At 46.1% G+C, this 12,734-nt stretch overlaps 1 protein-coding gene across 3 annotated transcripts in view; it reads left to right on the top strand.

Annotated features, from left to right (window-relative positions):
* LOC149367114 (rho GTPase-activating protein 45-like) overlaps window positions 1–12,734 on the top strand; it is a 165,621-nt gene that overhangs the window by 44,605 nt on the left and 108,282 nt on the right. The gene's annotated exons all lie outside the window — the stretch shown is intronic.

Raw genomic sequence — 12,734 nt, 5'->3', positions numbered from 1 at the left:
TGTATATGTTTGTGTGCAGTGATATGCACTGGATCCTGCATGACATAGAACTGTGTAGAGTGTAACTACAAATGTGTGTGTCGTTTTCTTAATTTTTTTTCTGTAATGCTGTCGAAACTGTATGCGGAGGGAGGGTCTCGTCAGGCTAGTAGCCTTTAGATCTCCATTCGCTTTTTCCTTATATTGGAAAGAAACCGATAAACAAACAAACAAACAAACTTCGTGTTCTCCGGCACTGTGCGCCACGACGAGAAAGGAAGTGCTTTAATTAGACCATCATGCGCGTCCGACCTGTGTATATGTTTACATGTCAATATGTAAATAGACTTCCTGTATATAGTGTACCTCTCCTCCCTGTCCTTTCTAACTATCCCCTCACCTCTTTCACTTCACTTCTACACTCTGCCTGCTATCCTTTTATTTCCGCTTCCCTAGCTCAGGTGCTTCCCGTAACGATGGCAGATGCCGGGGGGCTAGCAAAAATGTTTTCCTTCCTTTTATTATTATGTTTATTAAAACCACTGCTACTAATTACCCTCGCTTCCATCGCGCTCGCTGCATCTGAAGTGAAAGTTACCGATGGCTGGTGTAATGCTAGATGGATTTGTTTGCCTCTCTCTCCAGTGTTTTTCTCTGTACCCTCCCAGTTCTGAATGCTCTCGTCATGCTCGCAAGTGCTTCTCCCGCCTTTTTTTCTTTTTCTAGCGCTTCCCGGAGTGCGACGAAGGTGTTACACTTTGTGTAGATGTCACTACTTTTGCGTCTGATGACTTCACGCAACTAGGGAAGGAATTCGCGGCACGATTTCCGGTCTGAACACTTACCGTCGTGAGATTTATACCGCCGCTAAAAATACAATAACGACGAAGGAACAGGGACACGACAGCGCTATGGCGCTCAACCACCGACTGACCTACTATAGCGGGCAAGCCGTTTCATCAATCACACCGCAGAAGTATCACAGGATCAAAACGCGGCAAATCTTACTGATTTGCCCTGGCCTGAACGCATCATGCAGCATGATTAACTCCCCGTATTCTTAGAGTAACAGGTTGAAGATGAAGTTGAAGTTGAATGTTTATTAAGGAATTCAATCAAAGTTACAAGCGCATACAGCGAGAGGTCCCATGGTACAAGACCGCAGGCGGGACCTCCCATAAAAATAAATTTCAATAAGCAACAAAATACAAAATACACAACACATTAATTAGCGACGGAGAGAATAAATATAGGTACATGGTGTAATATGAGTTACTGAAATATTTAAACACAAACAATATGATGCAGGAGAATGTGCAATAAACCACTCGCAGATGCCGCGATACATGGGATCAATAACAAAAAAATCACACATTAAGAAGGAAAAGCTTTAATTTGACCTTGAACAAAGAAAGCGTAGCTTGTTTTATGTCTAAGTTCAAAGAATCCCAAAATGATATGGGTGAAAAACGAAGGCATTGTTTCCCGTAGTTAGTTCGTACCTGAGGTAGTAAAAAGTTATTACGCAGCGCAAAACGTGTGACGATGTTGCTCATGATCGTGCCGTGAGAAAATATGCTTAGCGGGATCTGACGATGAAGAATCTTAAAGAATAGGGTACAGATGTTGTAAAAATAAAGGGCAGAGATAGGTAGAATGTATGAACAAAATGCGTGAGGGTGACATTCAAGGGGTATAGGTTATGATGTGCATGCCTTGCTTTTGCATTTGTATTAAAGGCCAGAGATGAATATGATAGGCGCTACCCCAAGATGAGATACCGTAGTTTAGGTGGCTGTGGATGAATGCGTAGTAGAGAGATAATAAAGTTTGTACTGGGAAATAGCTTCGGGCTTTAATTGAACAGCATGTGCATGGGATATAGTTCCGATGGAATGGACAGGCAAGGAAACGAGGGAGCAGTTACTGACAGTTACTGTGGCCTGACCGTGAATGAAAAACATTGTGGAGCAAGAATAGGAAGCGCGTCTACCGTGCCGCTGAGTGCATGGCTCATTCTTTATTTTTGTTATTTGATGACTGGCTGTCTACTGTGCTGATACCCCTTTTTCGTTGCTGATACCCTCTTTTGGTTTCTGCGTATTCTGTTCGGTTGTAGACTTTGCTTATATTGATGTTTTTATTCATGTATGACGATGTTCAATTTAGTTCCTCGTTTTCTGTCACTGCCGTCTGAACAGGAGAGGAGAACTCCGCCAAGCATAATGCCGCTTTTTTTCTCCCCTCCTACATCAAATTGTATTTGATTTGGTGGAAATAAAGTATTATTATTAGTATTATTATTATAAACATCACTGACGCGACACGTGGCGTGACGTCACTGGATTTACATAGCGCTGGTGGAGTGTCGATTGTGTACGAATGCTCTCTGAAGCCGGGACGACTTGTCTCTGTGCGCGGTGACCAACGTGGATCTTCACTCGTAGTTAGTTAACCGGTAGTTAGTTAATACTCCGCTCTATAATAACCACCCATTGCGATTTAATTCTGTCTTTTGATTTATACTCTCAATCCCTTTGTCCGGGCCCGAAATTGATGCAGCGAAAGCGGGGTCACGTTGCACAGTTGTCAAGAAAAACGGAATGTCGTATGCTCAACAGAAAACAGCCAACCAGGATACGTTTGTCAAGCTTCCTGTCTTTACTGTTTTCCGGTCTTGTTATGCAATAGTAGGCAGGTGTCTATGGTTAAAATTAACCTGGCTTCGTCACTGTTCGCACAGCAAAATTACCCTCTCAGTACACCGTTTGAGGTTGCTAAGTTTTCAAAGCGGCTGCAAAAATTGCGAGGACACTTTGGCAACTAAAGTGGTTTGGTTTGGTTTATAGGGGTTTAACGTCCCAAAGCGACTCAGGCTATGAGAGACGCCGTAGTGGAGGGCGTCAGTTGAGAGGTGAAAGCCGAGGACACTATGCCGTGGTGGTGGTGAAAACTTTTAATTACTGAAATAGAGTTTGGGAGCCACAGAGTGGCCACGCTACATGGTCGGCGTCCCTAGTCCGGGACACCGCATGACAATGCCCCGTCTCTAGCCCGTTTCACCAGAGCCCTTTGGGACTCAAGCGAGGAGCAGTTGAGAAGGGCAGTCTCCCATGCCTCTCTGGAAGGGGTAGGGGAAGGGGGGAGGTGGGGATTTTGAGTACATGCCCACACCATGTGGAAGATATCACAGGTCTCCCCACAGTGTGGGCATCGCCCATCCGTGTGCAGTGACGACTTTCGGTGGACGTGACCTCACACCGTTCCCGTATCTTAAGTATTTATTACGCTTAATTACACCTTTCTCCATCTAATTTGACGCAAATCCGTCGTTTTTCCGACCATTTTGTGACAATTTTCACTATGCCATGACGACTTCAGGTGGATGTGGCGTCGCACCGTTCCCGTGGCTATATCGACGTCCGCGCTATTTCGACGCAATTTCGACATTCTTGCCTATAATTAAGTAACTAATTGCTCTACAGTCATCAAACTTGGCTTCTGGGTTCATTTCTTCCTCCTCTATCTGAAGCAACCATTCGCTTTCTCCTATCTTTCTTAGTTCCCGAGTTAAACGCGTGTGGCACGCTTTCTTAACGGACGACAGTATGAGCCATTAGAGGCTTTCGCCTTAAAAATAAAGAGGCTTGAGCAGCGGGCTCAGGCTTGTTGCGAATCTAAATCATGTACGACACAGTGCGTCCTCCGGCACCTCTGGCCCAAAATGGTCAGCGGGAGGCTTGCGGGAAAGCTCGACAAGCAGTGCTCTATTCCATGAACCGGTGAAGTAGCACTGGGAAGAGAACACGACGGTAGTTGTCTCATTACTTCTGCTGGAAATTTTCGACGCAGTCATTTTAATGAGGTGCGCTGTTTTAATGAAACGAAGCCTGCGATAAAGCCCATTTTATATGGATAGTTTCTTTTTTACTTTTTCTCTTTCCTGCCAAGTATAGAAACGTAAGTGTATTACTCTCTGGGCTCCATTTTGTTTCCAGCCGCCGCGGTGGCTCAGTGGTTATGGCGCTCGGCTGCTGACCCAAAAGACGCGGGTTCGATCCCGGCCGGCGGCGGTCGAATTTCGATTAAGGCGAAATTCCAGAGGCCCGTGCACTGTGCGATGTCAGTGCACCTTGAAGAACCCCAGGTGGTCGAAATTATCCGGTGCCCTCCACTACGGCGTCTCTCATAGCCTGAGTTGCTTTGGGACGTTATAAACCCCTATAAACCAAACCAAACAATCCATTTCGTTTCCCACACCCTGTACATGTGCACTGGTAGAAAAGCTATACCGCTTCGGAACAAAGCTGCAGCGCACACTTCGTGCCTGCAAACGCACTGGTGGAAGGCAGCTCTGAGGAACTTAGTGGGATACTGGAAGACAAAACTTTGTCAGGTTTTAGTTTTGGATAAATATCCGATAGCGGACCTTTTGCGACTATGCTGAAGTTTGTCCGGCACAAAAGGACGCTTTTAATGCTAACAAATTTGGAGTTATGTTTCGAACAGTTTTTTTCCAAACTCTGGTTTAAACTCATGACTTCGGTGATGACGTTGAGAGTCATATGGGATTCCTTAGTTTCATTCTGCACGTTTATTTTTTTATTTTTCTTCGCTTTTTCGCGGCGTTCACTTTTTAAATATTACGTGCCCGGCATTCTTGGAGAAATGTTTTTGAACATTGAAGGTAATAATAATAATAATAATAATAATAATAATAATAATAATAATAATAATAATAATAATAATAATAATTCTTTATTGCCATGCCCGATGGCGAAGGCTGCGGGTAAAAGTCGCTTCAGGAATAGAGCGACTTGACTGAAGCCCGCGGCCTCCTTTACAAGGCAAACAAGGATACAAATGACCCATTCTTTCGATGAGTAGCAAAATCTTTCTTTTAAACCTTTTTCATAGCTCGCATCGAGCAATTAAGACTGCCGTAGAAAACTAATGGGAAACATTTTTCATGACAGCAAAAACTTCAATGGCAAAAAAATTCAGAGCCTGGCGAGGGTAGATCTGCGGGTATATTGATTGTTATAGTGAAGTCTTCATCATCATCATCATCAGATTGACTCTTCCACTGCAGGGCAAAGGCCTCACTCATGTCTCTCCATTGAACCCTGTCGTTTGCCATTTGCGGCCACCATATCTCCGCAAACATCTTTATCTCATCCGCCACCTAACCTTATGCCACCCCCTGCTACGCTTGCCTTCTCTGGAATCCAATCCCTTGCCCTTAAGGACCAGCGGTTATCTTGCCTTCGCATTACATGCCTTGCCCAAGCCCATTTCTTCCTCTTGATTTTGACTAGGACGTCATTAACCCGCGTTTGTTCCCTCACCCACTTCGCCCTCTTCCGATCTCTTAAGGTTACACCTATCATTTTTCTTTCCATAGCTCGCTGCGTTGTCCTTAACTTAAGCAGAACCCTCTTTGTTATCCTCCACGTTTCTGCCCCATAGGTGAGTACTGGTAGGATACAGCTGTTGTATACTTTTCTCTTGAGGGATATTGGTAAACAGCCATTCATGATCTGAGAGAATCAACCTGCCATATGCGCTCCACCCCATTCTTATTCTTGTAGTTATTTCCCTCTCATGATCTGGATCATGCAAACGTTGCCTCGATATTCAGGAGCTTAGTGCTCCGTTTCCTGTTCTCTTCAGCGACAAAACCTCACCTGCCGTCACCGCAGCTTACTTGTAGAAACGAGGCAAGGGTCAAGCCAAACTTTTCCTTGCTTCTTATCGACGTTTTCTTTTAGAGAACGCCGCCCTGAGATTAGAAAATAGTTACCTATAAACACAGGTGGACCAGCTTGAGTTCCCGTACGGGAGTTCAACGCGCAAATAAACCGCTGATGGGGCGACTTGCGCAGGGGCAAACAGGCAGTTCCAGGGCGTCGCCGAACGACGTGTGCCGAGAGCGGGAGCGGAAAAAGAAACAAGAAAGAGGAAAGAAAGCCTATAGGCGACCGGCAGCTTTCATCTGAATGGCGTCGGCGTTGGCGCTCTACTCGTATTCAGGGTGCGTCGTGCACCGTGATCTCAAGTTCTGAAAAAGAATGACGCATTTTGTCGGAATGTAGTGCGTTGTAGCCCCTTGCATTGTGAGTATTTTTAGTTTCGCAATAAATGTTCCACTAACCATCGGCAGCAGCATCACAGACATCATCGCGATTGTGATCACGGTAGCCATGATGAGCGTTATAATTACTGTTGACTCTAATCCGAGAGAGAGGCCCATGGACAATCATTTGTGCAGCAGTTAATAACGGATTACCGCATCAGCCATACAAAAAGCTCTGAAGCGTCAGCATATACTCTCTGTGAAGCAAGGCTGAATGGCGGGCCTGTTGGTAATGCAAGTTCAAAAGGGTTACTATACCAGCCGAAAAAGTCGCACACACCCCAAAACAATGGCACAGGATGTACCGCAGATATACCGACGTACTACTCCACATTTCGGAGAGGTTCCCATTCTCAGCCACGGAAAAACACGTATACAGAGGGCAAAACGCTTGTCTAGAACATGTTCCGGGAGGGTTTCTAGCTGAACATGCGGTATCTAGTGATAACATTTTGTTAAAAAGGGTCTGGATGTGAGCACGTGCAGTTAAACTTATAGTATTTTACCGTCATTTTTTGCCTCCCTGGTCGTAGTCGCTTTGGGAGTTGCAGAACACACAGCCGTTCTAGACATGTGTTTTGCCCTCTGCACATGGCACGTCAAATCTTCGAGGCGTTCCGGGTAGCGAAACATGGCGATTCCTGTGTAAGTTCATCATCTGTAGCGCTTACGTTAAAAGAAATTGACTTTTTTTATTTATCATACGTGAGTTACATGTCTGTTACTGGATGCTGAATTTTGAAAAAAAAAAATTCAGTTGTTAGACGTGGCCGTGTCCTGCTGTATTCTTTGTTGTGTGTGCATTTTTTTGGCTATTAGAATTAATCAGAGCACAAATGAAAGGATTCACGTGACAGCGCGCGGAATTTAATCCTTTCAGGCGCCACCTGAAATTTAGATTTCAAAAGAAATATTTTCCAGTCTGAATAGCGTATGAAGGTCTCAAAAGGCCAATTGGATTGTTTTTTCAACGCAGAACATCCGTGGTTAAGTTTTACAGGCAAGTACAGAATTCCATATGAAGTTTCACGATGAATAGGCTTGGTTTATGGTTTGGTTTATTGGTGTTTAACGTCCCAAAACGACTCAGGCTATGAGGGACGCCGTAGTGAAGGGCTCCGGAAATTTCGACCACCTGGGGTTCTTTAACCCGCACTGACATCGCACAGCACACGGGCCTCTGGAATTTCACCTCTATAGAAATTCGACCGCCGCGTCTTTCGTTTCACCATGAATAATAACTTTTTTTTTCTTTTTTATATGAATTATTTCACAAGCAACAAAAAATTCAGGGGGCACTTCGGCTCTCTAAAGTGCTGCAAGGCGAAAGCCTTTCCTGGCGCACTGTTTGGCATTGACTGCGAGACTGTGCTGTACTAGTGCTGTATTTGACTACACACTTTAACTGCACATTACAACTACACATTTTGACTGCTTGTTTAGCATGACTCTGTCTCTGCTTCGATGGGTTCGGTTTTATCCATGGCTCTGTTCGCAGTAATGAGGTATGTAATGTGGTCACCCACGGACGCCTTACGCCCCCTGTGAGAGCGGACGACAACTATTTTTTATTAGTTGTCGTCTGCTCCAAAAGGGGGCGTCAAGCATCCGTGGGTGACCTCATTACTTCGAATCCGCGCACTCTGACGTCATAACCATTTCAACCAACCGGAAAGCGTGACACCTCCGCTGACAACCTTCTGTCGACAACGATGAGGCATTAAAGGCTTTCGCCTTAATAATTCACATAAAAAGTGTGGCATCACTAGTGGTACGATGTTTCTGCATGCAAATGGCGCAGGGCGTCCTAATAAGACCTATGTTTTGAGGAGTATCGTTCAGTGCATTCCCTAGTTTTCAAAAAAAACAACAACAAAACAAAACGCAGCCTATTTCCGTCTCGAAAGAGGCTAATTTCTCCTGAAACACAGAAATCACTGCCAAGTAGAGCGCACACTTAGAAACAGGCGCGAGTTTGCTTCGCACACAGTTGTGTATACATGGCTCCTCGAAAGGTTAAAACATCTGCGGCGGAGCTAAATTTGAAATTCCCGCCGTTAGAGACGCACGTTTATTGGTCACTATCGAGCCGATCTCTCGTCTGCGCAGGCGCAGTATCTATCCGATCAACGCACGCCCCTAGCGGCCGCAATATAAGTTTCCTCCAGTGCTTTAAACGCTTCGTTCGACGGGCGGAGAACTTTTGCAAGCATAAACCTCTAAAAGTTTCAAGAAACTGCGCCGTTTTTCGTGATTCCCTCGACGCTCTGGTCTGCAACTTTTCTTTGTAGAATTTTTCTCGTGTCCCGGGGCGTCCGAATCTGAATTTATCGACGGTAAAGAAACTTAATATTTCGTGTACTACAAGCGAATACAGCCAAAGCTGTATACACTTGAGTTCCATTTGTGACTGCCAAGAGCAGATTACTCGGACTTCTCTCGAAATGACTCAGGATATAAGAACCTTGGTTCATATTACATTCAGGACACATGCCCTGCATATATGCTGCGATTCGCAGGCCGGCTGTATTTCTGTTTCCGTACTTGGCCGGGGCTTTCTGGTCTCTCGCCATGTACGAGTGTGTACCAAGAGAACGAACACGATGAAGCATATAGGGAACAGATTGGACCGAGCGGCGGTTTTCTCATCAAAAGCGTCCCAATCTTTTCGCGCTTTTTTGTTTTGTTTTCTTGATGCCTCTATATGGAGCGTCTTTGCAATTCCGAACACATCGCCGCGAATGTCGCTCAAGCCTAAATCTCGCCTCCACTTCGATGTCGAGTGTAGTTCGTGCAACGTGCTGCGTTGAGTCGCAGGCGAGAGGCTCAAAGCCTCCCGGGATTTGGACCCCGGACTGGAGCATTTCAGTCCGGGGGACCCGGAGTGGATTGACGCAACGCTTCTGATTGCGCCCAGGTTTCTTCGCGCGTTCCTAGCGCTCTTTGTGACAGCGAAGTTGGGCGTGCATCTACCTGAGCGATTGCGACGCGATTGCGACGGTTGCAGCCCGTTATAGTAACTCCGGTTAGAGTGCAACTCCGCTTATAGTAAAAAGAGCGAAACGCTGAGGTGGGGATGAGTATCGAGCGTTGGCAATATCGAACGAGTATTGCGTCGTTAGCCATGTTCGCTATATCCGGTACAAATTTTAAGGCGAAAGCCTTTAATGTCTCATCGTTGTAAGCAGCAGTTGTCGACAGAGAATGTCACGCTTTTCAGTTGGTCGAAACGGTCGTGACGTCACAGTGCGCCAATTTCAAACGGGGCCAATTGTACTTTGGCTAGTAACCATGGAACCAATTGAAGGGACCATATAGTGATGCTCCAAGTAAGTGGGACTGAGCTTAGTTAATTGCTTAATTACCCAATTAGCCTAATTAACTTCTCTAGTCAGGCCATATAAATAAATAAAACCGAGTAGGAAATTGGTCGAGCTCGGGAATCGAACCCCGGTCTTCGGCGTGCGAGACGAGCAAGCTATCCACTCCGCCATGCCAGCTCGATGGTTTGGAATGAACAAAGGCACGTCTAGTGAATACGGTGTCTTCGCTCACTGCCATCCTCCTCCCTTCCCTTCCGGCGAGGTTTAGGTGTCCACCGAGATATGAGAGAGAAATACATTTCCTTTCCTCAAAAACCAATTTACCGACGAGCGAGGCGTAGAACCGAATGGGCGATGGCGTTCTATGGACTCCCTGGCAGCGTTGCAAGACGCTCTCGCGTTCCACTCTTAGAGGCGAAGCTTAACATCTTAACCACACATCAGTGACCACACTTTAGGTCAAAAAAGTGCACCCCCCCCCCCCCCCCCTGAATTTTGACGGGTGTCCACCGAGATATGTGAGACAGTTACTGCGTAATTTTCTTTCCTCAAATACAATTTTCATTTTCTTCATTACGGGCCATCTTCGTCTTTCTTCTTTCACTCCCACTTCCTCCGTTCCACTACGGTGTGGTTCAGGTGTCCACCGAGATGACAGAGATTTACTGCGCCATTTCCTTTCCTCAAAAACCGTTGCGTTGAAACGGCAAGGCATCGCGCCGAACGGGTGGTGGCGTTCCGTGGACTCCCTGGCAGCGCTACAACACACTGTCGCGTTCCACTCCTAAAGGCGAAGCTTAAGCTTAATTAGCAGTTAATTAGTATTCAGGAATTAATCAGTAATTAACCATTAATTAGTGATTTGTCATCACTTAGTAATTAGTACTCAATTACATGTGACGCCACCAGTGCCACAGAAGCACTGAAAGTGGTGCGGAAAACGCTTTCGCCTCTACGCACTTTAGACAGTCAAAGTGCCCCTGAATTTTTTCGTTATAGAGCGAACTCTCCCAATCAACCATTAGCTGCCAACTGTCAGGGTAGCAGGGAGGGTGGGGACTTTAATGTAGATATAAAGACAAGCGGGAATTTCTTACCCCTTATGCGGGAGAACATCCGGTTCCTTTCGTAAGTAACGCCTCCCACGGCTGTGACAACCGCGTCAAATAATTGCTTAGACCTCGTCTTTGAGAACCAGACATTGGTGCAGCAAGTCGAGCATATATCCATCTATTTCTCCGTCCACAAAGCTTCATGACAATCAAGAACTGCTAGTAGAGTGTTTCTTGAAGAAGGAATATGTGCGAAAAACAAGTTGTCTATAATTGTACATACATGTCTTTCTAGAATTATTTGCCTCAATCTGTAGAAAAGCTGAACCAGCTGATGAGCTGCGCTCAATTTTCGCATTAGAAAGTAACGTAATCATCGGCAATTTTGTTTATCTTAACGTATAGAGCGCAAGAAGACAAATCGTTCGACACCACTTCGAATGTCCTACGCCGATTAGTTTGGCCGTAATGATCGTTTGAAGTTTCAGGAAGTCACGGTTTGCGGAACCAGAGGTCGTGAGTGTGAATCCCTATGATGTGCTGCGCTTTTATTCGACTACTAATCTTATGCTGCGTAACGCGCTGAATCGTTTGATACCACTCCGAACATTCTGCGCCAATTAGGTGGTCCACAATCTGTGTACCAATGGTACCACCCACTGGTCCCACTTGAACGGCCTTGTGTTTCAAATACCAGCGCGACCTTGAGTACTGCGAGTATTGTAGAAAGCTGTACGTCCGGATTCCATTGTTTGTCTAACAGCAAACCAGGATATAGTAAGCAATATCGAACACCACAAGCTTTTATAATAAACGATGGTAGCCCGGGTTTTGCTATATTGTAAGCAATGTCCTCTGGGAGCTTGAGTTAAAAAGTCCTGCGAGTTAACTAGAGATTTTGTCATCCCAACTACGCTGATGGAAGCGAAAAGAAAACACGCCGAAAACAGTGCGAACTTATCAGTGTTCATTAGAGCTCGGCACTCTCATCTTTGGTATGACGGCTGATTAAGCTGTATATATAAGCAGAAAGACAGAATATATCTCGTCTGTGGGCTGATTAGTCCAGTCGTCGAAACTGTCTATGGCCTGTATCAAAAATTCTATTTCTCTCCACGGCTGCACGACGGAAGGCGTCATGCCGACGCCGGGCTGTCGGCAAGCTGGCGTTCCGGAAAGCGAGCGAGAATTAGAATTTTTGATGAGTGGATACGCGTGGACGCTCTTGGCAGGCACGAATAATCTCCGCGCGAAGGAGACTGTATTGACATGGAGTCGACATCTTTGTGCGTTGGCATGCAAGGGGGGGAGGCTGGATGAAAACTCCCTTATCGCTTTCCCCGGGTGCAAGATGTACCCTCACCGCTCATCTCCTTTAAAACCCTAACGGACACAAATTTTTTTTCGAAAGTGATACCAAAATAGTACTTTGTATACGGGCTGCTTGCTGTCAGCAAACTAAAAAAATGTTTCGATGAGCCCTACGCTCCTTAAACCGTTCACACTGTGCCACAGAGCACACGACAAGCTGTACTTGTCATGCACCAGAAATGACAGGCGGCTTATGACGAGCCTTGCTCGTCCAAGTCCGGTTAAAGGGAGACTGAGCACAACTCCACCAAATTTGTGCTCGTAGTAAATTTTGGCAGCTGAGCTCTGTTCCTTTTTTTGCTATATCGTAATATCAGCGGCAGAAGACTCGTTTCCACATTTTTAATCCGCGCACTCTGACGTCATAATCATTTCGGCCAACCGAAAAGCGTGACACCTCTGCTGACAACCTTCTGTCGACAACGATGAGGCATTAAAGGCTTTCGCTTAAAAACGGGCCAATACAAAGTTGCCGTCAGTCTGGCTTTAAACGCTTCATTCGTGCACACTTCGAAACCGCAGTCACAGGAAACTTCTCTGCGGTGAATGGCGTCATCGTCGTGGTACGTCGTCGAGCAAAACCCTCGCGTTCAGCTGCCGCCTAACACGAATGGCGCCAAGGTGCGATTTAGTCATAAGAAACATGGGAACCGGGGCAGACGGACCAGGGGACGAACGCGTCAGTGTACAGCTCGGTCACATCGCTCAGTTCGCCGTCGGATTTCACCCGAACGCTGAGGCGCGTTCCACCCGCCTTGAAGCGCGCTTCTCACGCCCCTTGGAGCATGAAAGGAATGTCGTGCGGTCCCCGTGTTGTGCGTCGGTCCGCGTGACACGCTGGCAAGGATGGCGCATCACCCGTCATCCACTCAT

The sequence above is a fragment of the Amblyomma mixtum genome, chromosome 1 (assembly GCF_055824585.1).
Source record: "Amblyomma mixtum isolate Tamu chromosome 1, ASM5582458v1, whole genome shotgun sequence".
In the NCBI taxonomy this organism is placed as follows: Eukaryota; Metazoa; Arthropoda; class Arachnida; order Ixodida; family Ixodidae; genus Amblyomma; species Amblyomma mixtum.
This window is presented reverse-complemented; position numbering and strand designations above follow the sequence as displayed.